Below are 24,403 nucleotides of genomic sequence, written 5' to 3' on the forward strand. Positions count from 1 at the left end.
ATTCATCTCCATTAGAAATTCTAGGTTCTTTAAATGTCAAAATTCGTATTTTTAAATTTACTTGGAAAATTAAATTGTTTGTGGCCAAGCACTTGTCTTGCCCCATTATATTGGGAGCTGACTTCATTTCTCACTCCGGTCTAGTGCTCGACCTTCAGAGTAAGTCGTGCACATTCAAATTTGCTTCCAATTGTAAAATCCCCTTGTTAAAGTGTAATTCTGTATCATGTTCCTCTATTTCGCCTACCCAGGATGAGATGTTGTTAGACCTTAGACATCTACCTGAGGAGCAGGCTGATAGTATTCGTAAGTTGTGTCAGTCGTTTCCAGAGGTGTTCTCGGATACTCTTGGTGTTACTGACCTTATCGAATACAAAATTGAGGTCACGGATTCGATTCCTGTCCGTTTTCCACCATATAGGCTGTCTCCACCTAAAATGAAGGCTCTGAAGGAAATCATTGATCAAATGTTGAAGGATGGTATTATTCGGCCCTCTAAGTCGGCGTATTCTTCACCTATTTTTCTAGTCCCGAAACCCCAAGGGGGCTTCAGGCCTGTCATTGATTATAGGGCTCTCAATCGGAAGGTGGTGTTACAATCTGTGCCCCTTCCCGACCTTCATTCTTGTTTTTCATGGTTTCGTAAGGCCAAGTTCTTTACTATCTTGGACCTGAATCAAGCCTACAATCAAATTCCCCTAGCCGAAGAGTCTAAACACCTTACAGCGTTTGCCACGGATTGGAATTTGTATGAATACAACCGCGTGCCTTTCTGGCTCCCCACGGGAGCAGCTGTACTCACTAGACTGCTAGATAGGGTCGTCTCCGACATCAAATTCGAGTACTTGTATCACTATCTTGATGATGTCGTCGTAGTTTCGGAGACTTTCGAAGAACATCTAGATCATCTGCGAGAAGTTCTCAATCGCCTTCGTAAGGCCGGGTTAACTGTGAAGTTGTCCAAGGTTGCCTTTGCTAAGCCCTCCATGTCATTCCTAGGGCATATTGTGTCACCTGATGGTGTTGCAGTCGATCATTCTAGAACACAGGCCATCCGTGATTTTAAACCTCCCAAGGACATCAAAGGTATCGCCAGGTTCATTGGTATGGTGAATTTCTTCAGGAAGTTTATTCCTAACTTCGCTAATAGAGCGGCGCTCTTAAACCTTCTTCGTAGGAAAGGCATCAAATTTGAGTGGGGACCTTCTCAACAAGCCGCTTTTGAAGATCATAAATTAGCTCTCTGTAGTGCCCCTGTCCTTGCTATACCCGATTTCTCGAAGAAATTCATCGTCCAAACTGACGCGTCGTCGTCGGCGGTAGCTGCAGTCCTTCTTCAAGAGACTGAACTAGGGAGGCGACCCATCGCCTATGCATCTAAGACTCTGTCGGCTCAAGAAGCCAAGTATTCCATCTATGAGCTCGAAGGTTTGGCAGTCTTATTTGCCTTAGAAAAGTTCCGTCTCTATCTGGAACATGTCAAATTCGACCTGGAGACAGATAATCAAGCCTTAAGCTGGGTCTTATGTAGGCCGCGTCGTACTGGTCGTATAGAACGTTGGGCCATCCGTTTTTCTGCCTTCCAATTCGATGTCAGGCATATCAGAGGTACCGAAAATGTTGTTGCTGATGGACTCAGCCGTATGTTTTCCAACGACGTCGTGACCCATGAACCGGTCGATAGTTCATCTCCTCCCGAGTCCATGCTATCATGTTAATGATATCTTAACAGATGCTCCCATGCTCTTTAGGGATATCGAGAAATACCAACGTGAAGATCCGACGCTGGCTTCGATAAAGGAAACCCTTTCTTCTGGGAAACATGTCGTCCCTTATGTACTGAGGAATGGTGTTTTATGTTGCCCATCGAGGCATGATATGATGATGAAAGTTGTCGTTCCAGCTGTTCTTGTACCTAAGATCTTTAAGTATTATCATGAGAACCCATTAGGGGGGCATCTAGGCATCTTTAAAACTCGTGTAAAGATTCGTGAAAGGTTCATCTGGAAGGGTATGGACGGTGAAATCCGTGAATTAGTAAAAGCTTGTAAATCCTGCTTGATTAGTAAACCAACCATGTCCACCAAGGTTGGCCTGTTGTCTTCTCACCAAGCGTCGCGCCCTATGGAACGCCTGTATATTGATTATGTAGGACCCTTCCCCCAGTCAAAGAGAAATGCCAACAAGTTCATCTTTGTATGTGTAGATGGTTTTACAAGATTTTCCTGGTTATTTCCGACTAAGCTGGCTACCGCTCAGTCCACCATTACTTGTCTAAATTCTATCTTTGCTTCTTTTGGTCCGTGTCAATATATTGTGTCTGATAATGCTAAGGCTTTTACATCTAATCTATTTCGTAAATTCTGCTTTGACCTGTCCATCTCTCATGTGACAACTTCTGCTTATTACCCTCAACCATCTCTGGCTGAACGGTTTAATCGTAATCTCAGGTCCGCGCTTATTGCCTATCATCATGAAGATCATTCTAGGTGGGACACGTCCCTGCATTGGTTAGCCTTTGCTTTGAACTCGGCGGTTCATGAATCTCATAAGATTACGCCAGCTTCGCTGATGTTCAAGTTTGTTCCCAACACGCCGCTCTCTAACCTCTAGTCTCTGAGTGACATCCTACCTGAGACAATAGACCCAGATAACATTAAAGATCTTTGGAAGAAGGCTAAAGCCAATCTTAAAGTGTCTCATGAAAAGGTTAGGGAAAGATATGATCGTGCACGGAGACCCACCAATTTGAAGGTAGGCGACCAGGTGATGTTCAAGAATTTTGTTCCCGCGGGCATGCTTGCCCCCAGATTTCATGGGCCGTGTATCATTCTCGATTTCCTTACTCCCGTTACCTTATTGTTAAGTAATCCAGCCACCGAGAGCATATTTAGGGTTCACCTTGTCACAGGTGAAACCGGTGTAATTTCTGTGTTAACTTGCTTCATATAATTTTGAAAGAAATAGGGAGGTTATATTTTTTTGAGGGGTTTCACTTTTAAGGCCTTCTGCCCTTGGAATCTGTTTCCTTTGTGTGTAATTACTTTTTGTAAACCTCCCCCGATCAGTTAAACTGCCATCCTGTCCTTACCATGGCCATTACCACGCTCCCGTCTCCCTTAACATAACACACAGTGGCTTATATATGCCATGAATATCTTCACGCCGCTGGCCCCTCAACCTCTCCACAAAGCCTGTGCCCTCAAAAAATGATGATGGTCCAACAAAATTCTGCCGCCGAGCTTTAATGTGTCAATGCCCCCGCAGCAGCGCGGCGCCGTACCGCTCCTGAGGCAGGGTAAGGGCCCGCCCTTCTCCAGTGAGGCCAACCTGTGTACGGCGAGCCGGAGTCCTCCTCCAGGCCGAGGCTGATGTGCGGCGCACAACCTGTAACTGGCCCGCGACCTGCATGTTCGCCGCGGGCGCGGCATGCTTCAACTCCACTACTCCTCTCATAGTGCGGGCGAGCGGTATCTCAGGGTACTTGAGGGGTCCGAGCGGCCTCCTCTGAACTCAAGCAGCGGCGGCTGGTCTGGCCGTCGAACTTATCAACGTTTAAAGTACATATTCAGCTATATGGACATTCCAGTTCAACAGTTACTACCATTTTTTGGAATTTACTGCAATATCTGGTGGACTTAGAAAATTTTTCCTCAACTTTAAAAACTAAAAGTTTCCTTCTTAATTCAACTTCTACAAGCACAAAGACATTACATCAATAGTAATCAAAGAATTATGAAACTGGATCCAATCATTTTAAGAAAATTTGTTGGTAAATACTTCTGCAATTAACTTCCATATCAACATCATAGATTGGACCTTATGTTGAAATAAAAGTTTATGTTCTTCTGTGTTACCCCTTGGAGTTACTTTTTTTTGGGGGGGGAGGTCTGTACCGGGTGGTACACCTCCATGTCGCTAATTCAAACTTTGCGCCAGTTGAAACTCCCCTACTGGAGGAAGTCTGAACTTTATCTAATGTGTTAATTATCAAGTTTCTCAGAAGATGTCACTACTTGGAAATTATGAAGTTTCTGAACTGTGTCGTTTTCGAGGTATTTTTGTTTTGCCTGTAGTAAGAAGTGTGAACATTCTCTTCTACACTACTGAAGAACTACAATGGTGCACCCTAGTGCGAAGTGAAAGAACTGCTTTTTGGAGAAATTTTTATTTCAAAAGTTTGTTCCTTGTTAAATTTCTCTCTGTTATTGTTTATGTTGGCTGTATAACCCTTTCTTTCCCCTTGTTTTGAATTTAGCCAATCCCGAATTTCTTTAATTAATTTTTGACCAATCAGGTGTATCTTCCTCAACGGGGATATGTTGCTTAACCCTAGCCAATAAAATTCTTGTGGGAGGGTATTCTCATTCCTGAAACGCCTCGAACTTTCCGCGAGAGTATATAAACTGCTGTCTTTCGGGTCTCCGCGCCACTTCAGTAACATCTTTCAGTGTGTAAAGTACGTAGTAGGGGGCGGGAAGCGCCTCTTTCTTCGGGCAGCAGTTCATCCACAAGGTAATGGCCTTTTAATAACTTCTTTTCTTGCTAGCTTAGCAGTTTAACTCTCGGGGCTGGTCCGAAGCCTTTTCCATGTAACCTTCCTTTAAAAATGTAAAAGACACTCGGTGTCCAGTCTTTCTGTTTTAACTACATATTGGGATAGAGAGTGCTTAACCCTCTCGAGCTCCCACTCATATTGCATTGAGGTGAACTTATTTTTCTCATCCGTTTCTTCCTTAACGTAATGTAAATTTTTTCCTTCTAAAGTCACCTCTTTAGTATGGGATTAGCCCTTGCAGTAACGGCCTAGTGCCAAGTAGGTTTTATATAAAATGTGTTAGGAGTGCAAGAACGCCTCCTCTCAAGTTGGTATTTTAGAGGCCACGTAATTAACCTTTCCTTACTTAATAGGCCTCAGTAGGTTGGGTATTTTTACCTTTGTGTTTATGTCCTTAGAGGACAACTTGAAGGTAGAGTTTGGTGTGGCCTTTTATAGGCTTGAACGTTGAGAGCGGTTTGCTCTTTTTGAAATTTGGTTCTGCGTGCCTCGAGGAGGCTTTACTGTGTAATTTGGAGCAAGTGCTCCTGGGCATGAATGGGGTTTTCTGCCCCTCTGTTGAAACTTGTTTTGGGGTAAAGCTGGGCTAATTGCTCAAGAATTGTGAGTTCGGGGCTCGAAGCCCAAATCCTGTAAATACTGTAATTGTACTTTTGTTGCCTTGCTACTCTGTACCTGCCATGCTTGTTATTTCTTGATTTTGAAAATAAAATATAACCTTGTTAAATTTTATCTGAACTTTAATTTCGTATTTTGAGGCCCGTTCACCCCCGCACCTTCTTTCACCTCTGCTGTTCCACAGATACCTCGGAACAAGTAGTAGCAGAGCGTGGATGAATGGGTCTCAATTTAGCCCCTTTTGACGGCAAAACATTGCTTTGATCCAAACTCTAACAATTTTCTCAGTTGCTGGAATTTTTTGATTTTTCTTTTTTCAAAATTGTTCTGCCCGGCCCTCGCGATGTTCTCCATCTTAACTATTTGCGCAAGGAGGAGTTGATCTATGAATTAACAATTAGAAATGTGCAATCTGGAGGCACGGTTGCGGTAGAAACGAATAAGCTTAGAGAGTCCCTTGATTTGCCCATGTCCATCCCCACTTTGGGAGAGAAAGAAATTGACGACTCTCTTTCCACGATCACTGACAATACTACTGAGCTAGCATCTGTAGTTAGTTTTTTTGAAGAAAATGATCCTTCTCCTAATCAAATTAAGCGTGTGCAAGCCAGGTTATTTCATTTTTCTAATAGAGTTAACGATCTGTTGTCTCTGAAGTTGAATGACGTTCAGAGGAAGGAAGCTAGTACGGTTCTTGAAAATCTTTCTGAATTGTCCAGTAAGGTTACTCAATTGTTAACTGGGGAAGTTCCTCCCAAAACTGATCAACCCACCACGGTGAATGTAGGTAGCGAGGAAGAGCCTCGTAAGGGAGAAGTCAATAGGAAAACCGTTGGAGCTCAAACAATCTCTGCCCCATTGGACAACGAGTCTGAACGCCGTACCTCGTTGAATAATGTACGTTCTGAATTAACTTCTTTGCCACTTAAACCTTTACCTACTATGTCACCTGGCTTCAGCAGCTTGCCTCATCCTTTAGCAATGTTGCTCAGAGGTATCTCTAAGTTTTCTGTTAACACTACCAGTGAAGTAATTTCATTCTTAAGGTTTTTAGTCGAGTTTCAGGACCATGCTCTTGTTTTTTCTCTTTCTCCATGTCAGATTTTGCAAATCATCTATCCCTATGCAATTGGTATTCTCTCAGACAAAATAGTAAGAGCCATTGCCGAGCAATCATCTATTGAAGACTTCCACGCCCACTTGCTAGCTAACTTCATCCCGGCTAGGGCAAGGTCCTCCCTTATTCAGAAGTACTATTATCGTGTACAGCGCTTGGATGAAAACTTGGCAGATTTCATCCAAGATATTAAGTTCTATACTAGGGTGTTTGCTCTTCACTTCCCTGAGGATCAGATTGTACAAGCTATTGTGGAAGGTATCTCACCATCCTATAGGTCATATTTGTGTTTCGCGGTATGCCCGCAAACCTTCTCTGAACTTGAAGCATTGGCCGTCTCAGCGGAAGGAGTTAGATACGCCGATTCCTTGCGTGTCGCGAAAGAACCCCCTCCTTCTTTTGTTAATCCTCGGCCTCCACCTCGCCGACCAGTCACACCTCGTAAATGTTATGCTTGCGGGTCGCCTGACCATCTTCGGAACAAGTGCCCATTGGTCAAATCTAGTAGAGCAAATAATGGAGGTGGCTCATCACAAGGCTGTTTTAAATGTGGGGCTTTCTCACATTTCGCCAAGAATTGCCCAAATTCAAATAGCACCCCCTCCTGCTCAACTTCTGGTGCAACTTCCACCAATGGTAAACAGGTCGAAAATTCAGGGAAAGTTCAGTCTTCAAATTCATCTTTTGAATGCCCCAAAGAATGTCTTAGGATTGCGGCGGATGCCCCCGCACCTGTGCCTTTTCTCAAAATTGAGTTAAATAGTGAGCCTATAACAGCTCTATTAGATTCCGGCAGTGTTTTTTCTATTATTTCGGCTGAATGGTATTCAAAATTGAAATCTGTTTGTAAGTTTCCTGACTATTGTTCGTCTTCGGTCCAATATGTTTCGGCTAATTCATCTCCATTAGAAATTCTAGGTTCTTTAAATGTCAAAATTCGTATTTTTAAATTTACTTGGAAAATTAAATTGTTTGTGGCCAAGCACTTGTCTTGCCCCATTATATTGGGAGCTGACTTCATTTCTCACTCCGGTCTAGTGCTCGACCTTCAGAGTAAGTCGTGCACATTCAAATTTGCTTCCAATTGTAAAATCCCCTTGTTAAAGTGTAATTCTGTATCATGTTCCTCTATTTCGCCTACCCAGGATGAGATGTTGTTAGACCTTAGACATCTACCTGAGGAGCAGGCTGATAGTATTCGTAAGTTGTGTCAGTCGTTTCCAGAGGTGTTCTCGGATACTCTTGGTGTTACTGACCTTATCGAATACAAAATTGAGGTCACGGATTCGATTCCTGTCCGTTTTCCACCATATAGGCTGTCTCCACCTAAAATGAAGGCTCTGAAGGAAATCATTGATCAAATGTTGAAGGATGGTATTATTCGGCCCTCTAAGTCGGCGTATTCTTCACCTATTTTTCTAGTCCCGAAACCCCAAGGGGGCTTCAGGCCTGTCATTGATTATAGGGCTCTCAATCGGAAGATGGTGTTACAATCTGTGCCCCCTTCCCGACCTTCATTCTTGTTTTTCATGGTTTCGTAAGGCCAAGTTCTTTACTATCTTGGACCTGAATCAAGCCTACAATCAAATTCCCCTAGCCGAAGAGTCTAAACACCTTACAGCGTTTGCCACGGATTGGAATTTGTATGAATACAACCGCGTGCCTTTCTGGCTCCCCACGGGAGCAGCTGTACTCACTAGACTGCTAGATAGGGTCGTCTCCGACATCAAATTCGAGTACTTGTATCACTATCTTGATGATGTCGTCGTAGTTTCGGAGACTTTCGAAGAACATCTAGATCATCTGCGAGAAGTTCTCAATCGCCTTCGTAAGGCCGGGTTAACTGTGAAGTTGTCCAAGGTTGCCTTTGCTAAGCCCTCCATGTCATTCCTAGGGCATATTGTGTCACCTGATGGTGTTGCAGTCGATCATTCTAGAACACAGGCCATCCGTGATTTTAAACCTCCCAAGGACATCAAAGGTATCGCCAGGTTCATTGGTATGGTGAATTTCTTCAGGAAGTTTATTCCTAACTTCGCTAATAGAGCGGCGCACTTAAACCTTCTTCGTAGGAAAGGCATCAAATTTGAGTGGGGACCTTCTCAACAAGCCGCTTTTGAAGATCTTAAATTAGCTCTCTGTAGTGCCCCTGTCCTTGCTATACACGATTTCTCGAAGAAATTCATCGTCCAAACTGACGCGTCGTCGTCGGCGGTAGCTGCAGTCCTTCTTCAAGAGACTGAACTAGGGAGGCGACCCATCGCCTATGCATCTAAGACTCTGTCGGCTCAAGAAGCCAAGTATTCCATCTATGAGCTCGAAGGTTTGGCAGTCTTATTTGCCTTAGAAAAGTCCCGTCTCTATCTGGAACATGTCAAATTCGACCTGGAGACAGATAATCAAGCCTTAAGCTGGGTCTTAGGTAGGCCGCGTCGTACTGGTCGTATAGCCCGTTGGGCCATCCGTTTTTCTGCCTTCCAATTCGATGTCAGGCATATCAGAGGTACCGAAAATGTTGTTGCTGATGGACTCAGCCGTATGTTTTCCAACGACGTCGTGACCCATGAACCGGTCGATAGTTCATCTCCTCCCGAGTCCATGCTATCATGTTAATGCCATCTTAACAGATGCTCCCATGCTCTTTAGGGATATCGAGAAATACCAACGTGAAGATCCGACGCTGGCTCCGATAAAGGAAACCCTTTCTTCTGGGAAACGTGTCGTCCCTTATGTACTGAGGAATGGTGTTTTATGTTGCCCATCGAGGCATGATATGATGATGAAAGTTGTCGTTCCAGCTGTTCTTGTACCTATGATCTTTAAGTATTATCATGAGAACCCATTAGGGGGGCATCTAGGCATCTTTAAAACTCGTGTAAAGATTCGTGAAAGGTTCATCTGGAAGGGTATGGACGGTGAAATCCGTGAATTAGTAAAAGCTTGTAAATCCTGCTTGATTAGTAAACCAACCATGTCCACCAAGGTTGGACTGTTGTCTTCTCACCAAGCGTCGCGCCCTATGGAACGCCTGTATATTGATTATGTAGGACCCTTCCCCCAGTCAAAGAGAAATGCCAACAAGTTCATCTTTGTATGTGTAGATGGTTTTACAAGATTTTCCTGGTTATTTCCGACTAAGCTGGCTACCGCTCAGTCCACCATTACTTGTCTAAATTCTATCTTTGCTTCTTTTGGTCCGTGTCAATATATTGTGTCTGATAATGCTAAGGCTTTTACATCTAATCTATTTCGTAAATTCTGCTTTGACCTGTCCATCTCTCATGTGACAACTTCTGCTTATTACCCTCAACCATCTCTGGCTGAACGGGTTAATCGTAATCTCAGGTCCGCGCTTATTGCCTATCATCATGAAGATCATTCTAGGTGGGACACGTCCCTGCATTGGTTAGCCTTTGCTTTGAACTCGGCGGTTCATGAATCTCACAAGTTTACGCCAGCTTCGCTGATGTTCAAGTTTGTTCCCAACACGCCGCTCTCTAACCTCTGGTCTCTGAGTGACATTCTACCTGAGACAATAGACCCAGATAACATTAAAGATCTTTGGAAGAAGGCTAAAGCCAATCTTAAAGTGTCTCATGAAAAGGTTAGGGAAAGATATGATCGTGGACGGAGACCCACCAATTTGAAGGTAGGCGGCCAGGTGATTGGTCAAGAATTTTGTTCCCGTGGGCAAGCTTGCCCCCAGATTTCATGGGCCGTGTATCATTCTCGATTTCCTTACTCCCGTTACCTTATTGTTAAGTAATCCAGCCACCGAGAGGATATTTAGGGTTCACCTGTCACTGGTAAAACCGGTGTAATTTCTGTGTTAACTTGCTTCATATAATTTTGAAAGAAATAGGGAGGTTATATTTTTTTGAGGGGCTTCACTTTTAAGGCCTTCTGCCCTTGGAATCTGTTTCCTTTGTGTGTAATTATTTTTTGTAAACCTCCCCCGATCAGTTAAACTGCCATCCTGTCCTTACCATGGCCATTACCACGCTCCCGTCTCCTGCTAACATAACACACAGTGGCTTATATATGCCATGAATATCTTCACGCCGCTGGCCCCTCAACCTCTCCACAAAGATTGTGCCCTCAAAAAATGATGATGGTCCAACAAAATTCTGCCGCCGAGCTTTAATGTTTCAGTGCCCCCGCAGCAGGGCGGCGCCGTACCGCTCCTGAGGCAGGGTAAGGGCCCGCCCTTCTCCAGTGAGGCCAACCTGTGTACGGCGAGCCGGAGTCCTCCTCCAGGCCGAGGCTGATGTGCGGCGCACAACCTGTAACTGGCCCGCAACCAGCATGTTCGCCGCGGGCGCGGCGTGCTTCAACTCCACTACTCCTCTCATAGTGCGGGCGAGCGGTATCTCAGGATACTTGAGGGGTCCGAGCGGCCTCCTCTGAACTCAAGCAGCGGCGGCTGGTCTGGCCGTCAAACTTATCAACGTTTGAAGTACATATCCAGCTATATGGACATTCCAGTTCAACAGTTACTACCTTTTTTTTGGAATTTACTGCAATATCTGGTGGACTTAGAAAATTTTTCCTCAACTTTAAAACTAAAAGTTTCCTTCTTAATTCAACTTCTACAAGCACAAAGACATTACATCAATAGTAATCAAAGAATTATGAAACTGGATCCAATCAGTTTAAGAAAATTTGTTGGTAAATACTTCTGCAATTAACTTCCATATCAACATCATAGATTGGACCTTATGTTGAAATAAAAGTTTATGTTCTTCTGTGTTACCCCTTGTAGTTACTTTTTTTTGGGGGGGGGGAGGTCTGTACCGGGTGGTACACCTCCATGTCGCTAATTCAAACTTTGCGCCAGTTGAAACTCCCCTACTGGAGGAAGTCTGAACTTTATCTAATGTGTTAATTTTCAAGTTTCTCAGAAGATGTCACTACTTGGAAATTTTGAAGTTTCTGAACTGTGTCGTTTTCGAGGTATTTTTGTTTTGCCTGTCGTAAGAAGTGTGAACATTCTCTTCTAGAGGACACTACTGAAGAACTACAATGGTGCACCCTAGTGCGAAGTGAAAGAACTGTTTTTTGGAGAAATTTTTATTTCAAGGGTTTGTTCCTTGATAAATTTCTTTCTATTATTGTTTAAGTTGGCTGTATAACCCTTTCTTTCCCCTTGTTTTGAATTTAGCCAATCCCGAATTTCTTTAATTAATTTATGACCAATCAGGTGTATCTTCCTCAACGGGGATATGTTGCTTAACCCTAGCCAATAAAATTCTTGTGGGAGGGTGTTCTTATTCCTGAAACGCCTCGAACTTTCCGCGAGAGTATATAAACTGCTGATTTTCGGGTCTCCGCGCCACTTCAGTAACATCTTTCAGTGTGTAAAGTACGTAGCAGGGGGCGGGAAGCGCCTCTTTCTTCGGGCAGCAGTTCGTCCACAAGGTAATGGCCTTTTAATAACTTCTTTTCTTGCGTTTGAACCCCGTTCTCGGCAGCTCTGAGTATGGTTTCTCCATTTAATCATCAGGAAAATGCCCGGATGTTGTCGTTATTCCCTTTCCCCTCCTAAGCCTTGCATACTTCATTAAAATATTAAAACAATCATTTATTTTCCTGGTAGCTTTTGGAGGTTTGACCCTCTAGTTTTACGCCACGATGCCCTTCCTATAGAAGGGTGTATTAGCTATTCTAAATTCCTTTAGTAACTTGTAATGTGATGTGTGGGTTAAGAGGACCACAAGTACCCAGCTCAAGGACCAGAAGAATTAACGAGCCTCTAAATATGTATTAGTCAAGTTGAAAAATGTAGTAAATTGAAAAAAATGGTCCCATTTACTGGTGTAAAATTAAAACATCGCAGAAGAGTTCCTGCGTGAAATATACGATGATCAGGAGACTGCGGAGTTTTAGGCAGTAACAGCTTACAATGTGTCGTCTAGCGCGCTCTTCTCAAAAGGAACAAGCTCTACATGCTCTGATAGGCCGTACCCCTAACAACAGAACCGTTATGCAGGTACAGTATGCTCTCGCTTCAACACGTTTGCATTCTTATTCTGTGACCGCCTACAATTCCGGCTCGAATGATCAGTTAGGAACACTAGGACTAGGGTGGCCTTAACTGGATCGCTGTCATCGTTTGTGGGGAAACTTTGAGAGAACTCAGCACGATACTTCCTGTCCTTCATTGTCGATCATCCGATTACATTATCCTGAAATTTGGAGACGACGTTACCTAGCAACCGTGCAGGCTGTGATGTGAGGTATGGATGGATGTCCGGTCAATGGTACCTAACAACTGTGCAGGCTATGTCTTATGGCTGTCTGCCATCTGACATTAACAGCCCTACCATGATCGGTAATTTGATTTTGTCAAAGGGAAAAGTGTTTTTTTTTCTTTTCCAAATCCGTCCTTCCTATCAGTGTATCCGAAATATCTGCCAATGCGTTACTTCACTATGGAATTCAGATGCATCATGGTCTGCAGGTCGTCGAGTAACAACTGAGCATCTCGAACCGATGCAACATTCAGCATCCAGTATTCAAATGCGTATAGGAAGATAGACAACCATATTGTGCATTTTGGTGACGATGGTAATATCACGGCCCTGAAACATTCTCGTAAGTTTCGGCATTGAAGTTTCGGTAATAGCTGCTCTTATTTTCATTTTGCCAGTAGAGCTACCTGCGTTTGTAGTAGGTAAGCAAATGTATCCACTATTTTCGATTGTTTCATATTTTCGTATCAATTTGACCTGTCGATGATCATCAGCTACTTCGTTTCTCTGTAAGCCCATTTCATAGCTTAATTTTCAACTCTTCGACGGAGACAACATTTCGACTTGTTGGGAAGCAAATACTGTAATGTAATGGGCATATCATCATCATCGTCATCATCATCGTCACTGGCTCTGCTGTAGTTTCACCATCCCATACGACCTTTAGTTTTCCTCACAGCACAATGGGAAGTTGAGGTGGTGAAAATATTCACTTGTCCACCCTTCACCGTGGTCCATTGCTCTCAACCTTCTTTTCTATGATCAACTTCACTATATTTCCTCCAGGTCGTCTCACAAAGTGTCCGAACATCTGCTGTATTCTTTCATTGATAAGAGAGGAAAGGCGTTTTCAAATGCTCAGCTCCGAAAGAACGGGCGCACTGCGTTGTTATTGCGATCCAAAGCGAACGCCAACACCACATTTCAAAGACATCGATGTGTTTTCTTCCCAGCCATACGACAAAACAATGATATAGAGCAAATCTTTTCTAGCATGGGATATCAATGTGCAATGAAACCACAAAAACTAAACTACCAAACATGTGTTCATAATTTCGTTCCTCGCCAAATTTATAAAAAGTTCAATACATTATAATATATATTTCCTTTCTAACGTTACCAAACCTGCCCACATCTGATAAGGGGGCGAAACATGACCCCCACATATCTTATTCTCCATTATATGGCTGTAGAAATCTTGTACACAATCTGTCAATAGTGAATTACTTGAAGGCCATTTATAAGGCCATTTATGGTATTCTTTTTAACACAGTCTTTCAGCGCTACTCGTGGAATGTGCACGTTTCTAACGCATTACCTTGTCTGTCACTGCCTTAATAGCCTTTTTCATAGCTTCCTCGTCCTACTGCTTGCGTTTTTCCATCTTAAAATAATAATACGCTTCATAAATAACCAATAAAATGAAGGGGACGAAATTTGCAAACATTCCCTTATTTATAATAATGGCCGCTGCAGTAGCTAACGCCAACCACCTCACTGTAGCGATTACACGCCAAGGACTATACCACACGAATGAAACGCAGTCCAGTATTTCATACACTCTAGGAATAACAGGCTCTTAATTTAAATGCTGCACTAACTCAGCTCGGTATGAAAAGTGAATCCTCCTTGCACACGGAAGCTAAACGTGGTGCACGTAAGCAGATAACATTAGTTAGGCCTACCAACTGTGCAAATGAAAATCCCTAGGGGAACGGAATTAGGCGCGAGGATGGAATTTACCTGCCCCCCTCCCCTTCCTTACTGATCACTTCCTCTCCTGCAGCCATGAACGGTTTCAGGCTATTTGAAATTTATTTTTTAGTGTCTTCTGTGTTGTGTGTTGGTGTTTCCGTACTTTTTCCATTCCGGTTTGATTCTCAGCTTTCATTAATTTCTAAGAATGTTATCTCCATCTTTTTTCTTACATCTGTCACCTTCATGAGTGTCTTACCGTGTTCAGTCTTTATCACTGTATATTGTGGGGAGAAGTGTTGTGTTATACTTTTTGTTTTGCAAAGCACATCTTATTCTTGTGAGCTTCAATATCTTCACAGATTTCATTCAAAAGTTCATTTTTCTGAGCTCTGGATTTTTGTATGACTTGTCTATTAATTTCCTAGAATGTGTGTATTTCGTATTTTGAGCCAAAAACTCGGTTTTCATTATTATTTATACAAAAATACAAAATGTATTTTAGTCACTCAGGCTTTTTAATCCTTGTAGAAGTCATTTGCTATGAGCTCGCAGCCCAGAACCACATCCACACATCCTTCAATGCAATGGAAAAAGACATTGGAGAGGTCCTGTGGAAGAGATCCTTCGAGAATAGTTTCCGTTACACGTCAATGTTGTCATATAGGGATGCCAGGACCTATGCCCATTTGCATGAGATTGAAGTGTATGGTCCAGAACAAACGACTGAGGAAGAAGAATGCATAAATCATATTTCTAAGCACCTTGGTACTGCTCTTCTCAACACTGTAAAGAAATGGAGGGCAGGGGTGTGACACTGAGTGGGTGAAAAGAGGGCAATTTGAAAGAGAGCGCTATAACCAAATTGACCCATTATTACAGGCAAGCCATAGTCAAAAATATTTCAGATGTAGGGAAAATGAAGAGAGCAGTTTTTCCAGCTCTTAGACACTGTATGTCGACTGACAGCACTGACTTTTTCTAAAGGAGTCGACTCCTGGTGTTTCTACAACCGACAACAGTCAGAACGAAAACCACTGATAGCCACAGTAGAAAGAGTTGTAAGCTTAGTCGTTTTGTTGTAGAGAAGATAGCACCTGTGTGCCTCAGATCAGATATTGGGCGTTGTATAGCGGAAAGACTCAGAATGCCAACGAGTCCCTCCGTAATGTCGTGTTTAGTAAATGCGCTATGGAGACATATATTTCGAAGACAAGACTTGAACTTGGTATTCTCAGGACTGCCTCAGAATTCGATAGGGGCATTACATAACTCTGAAAACCCTTCACTCTATCAGAAATTTGACCATCCCTATGACCTCAGTTTCTCTATGCAAGATACAAGATGTTGGACGAATTGCTCGGGGACAGAAGAGGGGCCGTGATCAAAAAAAATTACTAGGAGACATGTAAAATGTCAAAAGGTATATAAGGAAGAAACCACAAGGATATTTGAGGGGGAAACATATGGAGCAGGACAGTTCTAAGAGAGTAAATATTTTATTAACTTGCCCTTATCTCACACTGCTCTTTTTCAATGTTTTGCTAAGTACAAAACGCTCCTTGCGATGCAATTCTTATCAGATATTGTTGTAACTTGGTACGTTTCTTGCTAAAGGTACATTTATATATATTTTAAATTATTTTTGAGCTCGTTTTATTTTTAATATGACTTTTGATTGCCAGATTCACACTTTTAATCTTGATTAAAAGAATGTATGATAGTTTAGGCATTTCTGGAAAGAACAGCATCCATATGACACTAAAACCTATTACAATTTTTCTTTCTATATATATTAACTAAAAGCGTTTTAAAAATAAGCTTGATCAAGTATAAACTTTGTCGCTAGGGACTTTTTATGTTGTCACTTTTTAATAAAAAGTGCAATCACTAAGAAACTAATGAAGATAGAAAATCGCAAATTAGAACATTAGATGCCAGCGATAATCTATGCAAGAGGTTAAAGTTTGGTAATTATATAATGAAAACTGTGGAAGTTGAAAAATTCAGTCGTACCTCCCCTTAGGAATTTACGTCTGCTGTTCCGAATTACAAGTCCAAATTTCCCAACAACGGAGTGCAAACAATAGTGCCACAATAATAAATCCCTGCTGTTACTAATATTTCTCGTGCTGGTTTCTTATTCTGCTTCACTGGTTGGAGCATAAATTTGCTTTATATTTAAGTTCACTGTATTCGCTTTTATTGGAGGAATCGTTATCCAATTACTGTGTTGCGGATTTTCAAGTTGACAGTAATGGCTTCTCCATTATTTTGTAGAACTGCTTGTATTTCCATTATTGCTGATGAAAAGACCTCAACTTTCCATTGAGTCTCGGATATCCCTACGATTACATATTCGGATATTTCTCTTTCAACGAATCTTCCAAATATTCATTGCAGTCGCCTTCTTTCCGTGTATGCCTGGTTTTCTCCGTCAACATGGGCGGTAGTCAGACCTGGAATCTGAGTAGCGCCTGTCAGTGTGGTAATTTAGCTGCACGTAAACACGTAGCTCATAGTTGTTCTTGTCGCACCCCACTTCCTTCTGCTTATCTACGTAGGCCACCGTTGTCCTAGGGAATGGTGGCCGTTTCCAGACGCCACCGGATGGGTCCGTCGTACTGCCCGCAGCCGTGTTAACACTCGACTGTACCGCAGTACAGCACTTCTTACACGAGTTTCAGACGTCAGTATTGATAATACACGTACTGTTGACGTCTAACAACGAAGCAGACATTCATGACCACATATATGTTCGATATTCCTAGAACGAAATGATCGAACGAGTTCACCGTGCGGTTAGGGGCGCACAGCTGTGAGCTTGCATACAGGAGATAGTGCATTTGAACCCCACTGTGAGAGCCGTAAAGATGGTTTTCCGTCGTTCACCACACCAGGGTGGACCTTAATTAAGGCCACGGCTGCTTCCTTCACACTCCTAGCTCTTTCCAACCCCTAGACCTATATGTGTCGGTGCCATGTAAAGTTACTTGTAAAAATAAAAGAAGGAAGGAGAATAAGAATAACAAGTAAACGGCTATTTTTAACATGACCCTGTGCCCTGTTACTCAGGTAGGGTCCAAGTAGCATGACAGTGAGTTAGTGGGCCTTCATTTTACACTACTCACAGGTTACAGAAGAAGGAAGAACCAGGTCGGTATAACATCCAAAAGTGTCAGGCAGATAAGTGTGGTTTTTATTTTACATTCTATGGACTGCTCAGATTGAAGATGGTTGCTCTCAAGTAGAGATCTGAACTAAATGACAATAGTGAACTCTTGTTTACAGAGCAAGTAAATATCTTAAAATAATATCTGACAAATCAATCAATCAATCAATCAATCAATCAATCAATCAATCAATCAATCAATCAATCAATCAATCAATCAATCAATCAATCAATCAATCAATCAATCAATCAATCAATCAATCAATCAATCAATCAATCAATCAATCAATCAATCAATCAATCAATCAATCAATCAATCAATCAATCAATCAATCAATCAATCAATCAATCAATCAATCAATCAATCAATCAATCAATCAATCAATCAATCAATCAATCAATTAATCAATCAAATATACAGACAGTTTGACAGACATAAACAAACAAATCAACTACAGTAATCATAAAGAAAGGAAATAAGATACAGAAAAGGAGGCAGAAAGAAAACAAAAATGAGTCAACATAATAAGGAGTGAACTAACTAACTAACAAACGAACAAAACTATTAACAAACAAATCAACTAGCAAGGAAACAAACCACCCAAGAATCAAGAACATATAATTAACAAATAACGAATAAAGAACAAAACAAGCAAATACATTCAGAAACAAACATAAAACGAAGAAATGAATCAGCGAACAAAGAAACAAATAAAGTAATAAACGAACAAACAAGTAAGCAAGCAAACTCAAATAACAAAACAAACACTAAACAAAGACAGAAATAAATAAGTAAATAAGTAAACGAATGATTAACAAAATAAATAAACAAGCAACACATCAAGGAAACCAACAAAGAAAGGAATTATCAAAGAGGCTCAAACCCCTCAAACGTTTTTAGGATTCGCATGAAACGTATAAAAAGGTATATTTTCCGAAATAACTTATCATCAGACATAGAGTTATAAACATTTTAAATTCACATATGACCTCGTAGTTAGCTCGAGATCCCTCTGTGGATCTGGATTGCTAGAGGCCGAGCTGTTCGACCTTCCGCTCTCTTCTGGATACCGAGGTTTTTAAAGCCCTTTGTGGCCCTTTCTTTTATCAGTACCTTTGACTGGAGCTGTTTTATCTGATTAGTATAAAGAGGAGAGGCTTGATAACCAGTTGTACTTCCACACGCTGCTAGTATTGAGAAATACCAACATTATTTACGATAATGGTTTTAACTTGTACTTTAACATGAAAATATATTTGCTTTGTTTAGCGATTATGTTGTCTGCACAGACAAGTTCATGCAATATTGTAGTAAAAGTGTTTATGTCAGAGCGTTAAAGGCAATAACGTTCGATAATAAAGTGGACAAGCTGCGCAATTATCATTTGTGAGTACAGTATGCACGTCATCAATGTGCTGACCTTTCGCAGCTGACGTGTAACCGAGTCATTTTTATTTAATTGCTTGGGGTACTGAAGCCTACACTTACACTGAACCAAGGTTAAAAATTACATGAAACTAATAAAATTAATGTTATTAGGAAATAATATTAAAAGCCAAGGATCTCATGATGACGATGAAATGAAATTTGTACACTAAATCCGAAAATGATATAAAATATTAATTTGAAATAAGTTAAAAAACGAAATTGGGTGCCACCTGCAAATTGACTCTGTAGAGCATGGATGAACTCCTTGTCTCAAGGCGATGGTCATCTGACTGACGAGGCTCCAAATTTGCTTCATTACCTTACCTCCTACCATTTAACTCTGCATGCCTGGTTTTTCCTCACTCCACAAATAAAAGATTTGCTGTCAGTTTCACTACTAGAATTTGCTCCTGAAACAGAACAGAACAGAACAGAACAGAACAGAACAGAACAGAACAGAACAGAACAGAACAGAACAGAACAGAACAGAACAGAACAGAACAGAACAGAACAGAACAAAACAAAACAAAACAAAACAAAACAAAACAAAACAAAACAAAACAAAACAAAACAAACCAAACCAAACCAAACCAAACCAAACCAAACCAAACCAAACCAAACCAAACCAAACCAAACCAAACCAAACCAAACCAAACCAAACCAAACCAAACCAAACCAAACAAAACAAAACAAAACAAAACAAAACAAAACAAAACAAAACAAAACAAAACAAAACAAAACAAAACAAAACAAAACAAAACAAAACAAAACAAAACAAAACAAAACAAAACAAAACAAAACAAAACAAAACAAAACAAAACAAAACAAAACAAAACAAAACAAAACAAAACAAAACAAAACAAAACAAAACAAAACAAAACAAAACAAAACAAAACAAAACAAAACAAAACAAAACAAAACAAAACAAAACAAAACAAAACAAAACAAAACAAAACAAAACAAAACAAAACAAAACAAAACAAAACAAAACAAAACAAAACAAAACAAAACAAAACAAAACAAAACAAAACAAAACAAAACAAAACAAAACAAAACAAAACAAAACAAAACAAAACTAAACAAAACAAAACAAAACAAAGGAAAGGAGAAGAAACGAAAAGTAAAAGAAAAGGAAAGGAAAGGAAAAGAAAGGAAAGGAGAAGAAACGAAAAGTAAAAGAAAAGGAAAGGAAAGGAAAAGAAAGGAAAGGAGAAGAAACGAAAAGTAAAAGAAAAGGAATGGAAAGGAAAAGAAAGGAAAGGAGAAGAAACGAAAAGTAAAAGGAAAGGAAAGGAAAAGAAAGGTAAGGAGAAGAAACGAAAAGTAAAAGAAAAGAAAAGGAAAGGAAAGGAAAAGAAAGGAAAGGAGAAGAAACGAAAAGAAAAGGAAAGGAAAGGAAAAGAAAGGAAAGGAGAAGAAACGAAAAGTAAAAGAAAAGGAAAGGAAAGGAAAAGAAAGGAAAGGAGAAGAAACGAAAAGTAAAAGAAAAGGAAAGGAAAGGAAAAGAAAGGAAAGGAGAAGAAACGAAAAGTAAAAGAAAAGGAAAGGAAAGGAAAAGAAAGGAAAGGAGAAGAAACGAAAAGTAAAAGTAAAGTAAAAGAAAAGAAAAGAAAAGAAAAGAAATGAAAAGGAAACGTGAACAGAAATCATCACGTGATGAGACCAGTATAAACATCTACACTACAACTATGCGTAGTTCTTAAGGCCATGCTTCAAATTGATGATATCCTATGGATAAGACGACTGTCTATTATCTTACATTAGCACAATAGCATCATCAGCGTGGAATCTATTTATCCCGAGTTATAACTGTATGTGAAACAAACCAAGTAGCCTTACTACACTCTGTTAATCAAACAACTTCACCACGTAAAAATCTCTGTGGAATAGATGTAAGACAAATGCCACCTCAAATCAGTCAAGGAACGACCAAGCGCTTAACAATTGGCTTACAATTTCTTCTAGCAATAGTCAGTTCTGTGCACAACAACACGTTATCTCCAGATTACGCTAATACAATGCTACACACAGTGTGCAATAATCCAGATTCTAACTTATAAAAGCGTCTTCCACCGACTGCTCACCGGGAACTTGTAATGTGCTCGTCATGACTCCGTAATGGTACAGTAATACACCCGTGAATAATTCGTATCGCACAGACTTTGTAATGGTGATCATCATGAACAGTAATAGTAATAAACTCATTGCTCAAGTATATATAGGCTTGCTCCACGTGGCCGTCATGCCTGCGAAAGTCCACTGGAGGCAACGCTACCACATCTTCAAGCGTCTCTTGGTCAACGCAACGTCGTTCGAAATCGGAGCGTTCGGATTAGTTACCGAGCTGCTGATCCGCAAATAGCGATCCTGCACGTTCATCCACATTACCATCTGCTGCATACACTTCCCAGCCATACCTGGGGTTTCTAAACCACGTGTTGCAACACTTTCAACCTACTTCAAACGTTTATACCGATATAGTCACTGCTAGGCCATGTGTACAGACTCTTACCCACATTAAAAGGTTAGGATGTACATGTTCAATATTCCCTAACTATAAATAATACTATGTTACTACATCTTAATTGAACAAACACACATGATGTCCACTACTTCATATTACAAATTATTTACGAAAATTTCCTAATCTAAAATCGGGAGATCTTCATTCACAATCATTTCCTAACCTAAAATCGGCAATTGTACTCTTGCACGCCTATAATAATAATAATAATAATAATAATAATAATAATAATAATAATAATAATAATAATAATAATAATAATTGTACCGGGCGGTACACCTCCACGCCGCTAATTCAAACTTTGCGCCAGTTGAAACTCCCCTACTGGAGGAAGTCTGAACTTTATCTAAGGTGTTAATTTTCAAGTTTCTCAAAAGATGTCATTACTTGGAAATTTTGAAGTTTCTGAACTGTGTCGTTTTCGAGGTATTTTTGTTTTGCCTGTAGTAAGAAGTGTGAACATTCTCTTCTAGAGGACACTACTGAAGAACTACAATGGTGCACCCTAGTGCGAAGTGAAAGAACTATGTTTTTGGAGAAATTTTGAATTCATAAGTTTGTTCTTTGTTAAATTTCTTTCAGTCATTGTTTATGTTGGCAATATTAACCCTTTCTTTCCCCTTGTTTTGAATTTAGCCAATCCCGAATTTCTGGAATTAATTTTCCACCAATTATGTGTTTCTTCTTCATATTGTGTAGGGGTTTTCTTGGTTATCCAATAAAATGATTGTGGGCGGGTGTTTTCATTCCTGAAACGCCTCGAACTTTCCACGAGAGTATATAAACTGCTGATTTTCGGGTCTCTGCGCCACTTCAGTACCAACTTTCAAAGTGTAAAGTACGTAGCAGGGGGCGGGAAGCGCCTCTTTCTTCGGGCAGCAGTTCAACAACAAGGTAATGGCCGTTTAATAACTTCTTTTCTTGCTAGCTCAGCAGTTTAACTCTCGGGGCGGGTCCGAAGCTTTTCCACCATGTAACTTTTCCCTAAAATGTAAAGACTCTTAGCATTTATTCTCTTTTAAAGCTACATATTGGGATAGAGAGTGCTTAACCCTCTCGAGCTCCCACTCATATTGTTTTGAGGTGAACTTATTTTTCACAACCGATTCTTCCTTAACGTAATGTAAATTGTTTCTTTCTAAAGTCACCTCTTTAGTATGGGATTAGCCCTTGCATTAGCGGCCTAGAGCCAGATTAGGTTTTAAACAAAATGTATTAGGAGTGCAGATCGCCTCCTCTCAAATTGGTATTTTAGAGGCCATGTAATTAACCTTTTCTCACTTAATAGGCCTCAGTAGGTTGGGTATTTTACCCCTGTGTTTATGTCCTTAGAGGACAACTTGAAGGTGGAGTTTGGTGTGGCCTTTGATAGGCTTAAAGTTTGAGAGCGAGTGGCTCTTCCTTGAAAATTGAGTGTTGTATGCCTCGAGGAGGCTTTTCTGTGTAATTTGGAGCAAGTGCTCCTGGGCATGAATGGGGTTTTCTGCCCCTCTGTAAAAACTTATTTTGGAGTAAAGTGGGGCTAATTGCCCAAGAATTGTGAGTTCGGGGCTCGAATCCCAAATGCGGTAAATACTGTAATTGTACTTTTGTTGCCTTGCTACTCTGTACCTGCCATGCTTGTTATTTCCTGATTTTGAAAAGAAAATATAACCTTGTTAAATTTTAAATTAATTTTAATTTCGTAGCCCGAGACCTGTTCAACCCCGCACCTTCTTTCACCTCTGCTGTTCCACAGATACCTCGGAACAATAATAATAATAATAATAATAATAATAATAATAATAATAATAATAATAATAATAATAATAATAATAATAATAATAATAATAATAATAATAATAATAATTAACCTGACAAAATAACCTAATCCGTTGTACTACAGCATATTGGAAGTACAAACCCCAGTCAGTCTTGGAAAGTGAAAGTTACAAAATTTACTGGGATAGAAGTATTATCACTGATAAAACTATTACCTGCAATAGACCAGATATAACTTTTGTAGATAAAAACAAGAAAATCTGCTTCATAAAACTCACAACCTTCAATCAACACATACAGAGAAGATTTCCAAATGCAAAGATCTGGCCATAGAGATAAAAACCATGTGGAAATTCAACAATGTTATCATAATTCCAGTAGTGATTGGAGGTAATTGCATTATACCAAAGACACTACACAGGAGCATTGAAGCTCTTAATCTCCACCCTCTCACTTAACAGAGAGTTACAGAAAGCAGCAATGCTGGCCACTTGCCATATAGTAAGAAAGTTTATTGGCATGAACCATCCATCATACACAGAGGACTAATGAAAATCGTCCACTAATAATTTGGCCGTTTATATATAGTAAATATCTCGTACCTGCCAAGTTTGTTAACAATGTTAAGTATATACCGATATGTATGAAGCATATGTGCGTAGGTACTAAATAGTACTTCTTTCATGTACATTGTACCGAAGAAGCTCATAAACCCAATTATACAATTGTGAATTATATAATAATAATAATAATAATAATAATAATAATAATAATAATAATAATAATAATAATAATAATAATAATAATAATAATAATCAGGGCATTCATCGAACGGACTCTAGCTGACACGACGTCCGGAGGAAAAATTTCAGACGCTTTTAAGGTAAAGACAGGAGTTAGAGAGGGAGATGGGCCCTGACCCTGCTCTTCAATTGCGTCCTTGAAAAAGTCATTCGTGAGTAGCAGAAATAAATTAACAGAATGGTGGTTACATGAACATGATCTAGTAATTTTCTCTGATTATTTAGACATGGCTATAAACCAAATCAAACACTTCAACGCACGGTCGGAAAGAGCAGGCCTTCAGATCTATTTGGAGGAAACGCAGTTCATAAGTAACATCAAGCCAGAACCAAGGGGAAATCAAACGGACAGATCAGTTTAAATATCTCGGTGAATCGATAGAATCAAACATCTCTGAAAAAGAAATGCATGAATAAAATGGATATGGCTTTTCAACTGACCAAGGACGTTTACAACAAAAGACCACATCATTGA

This window comes from Anabrus simplex, chromosome 1 (assembly GCF_040414725.1).
Source record: "Anabrus simplex isolate iqAnaSimp1 chromosome 1, ASM4041472v1, whole genome shotgun sequence".
Classification (NCBI taxonomy): Eukaryota; Metazoa; Arthropoda; class Insecta; order Orthoptera; family Tettigoniidae; genus Anabrus; species Anabrus simplex.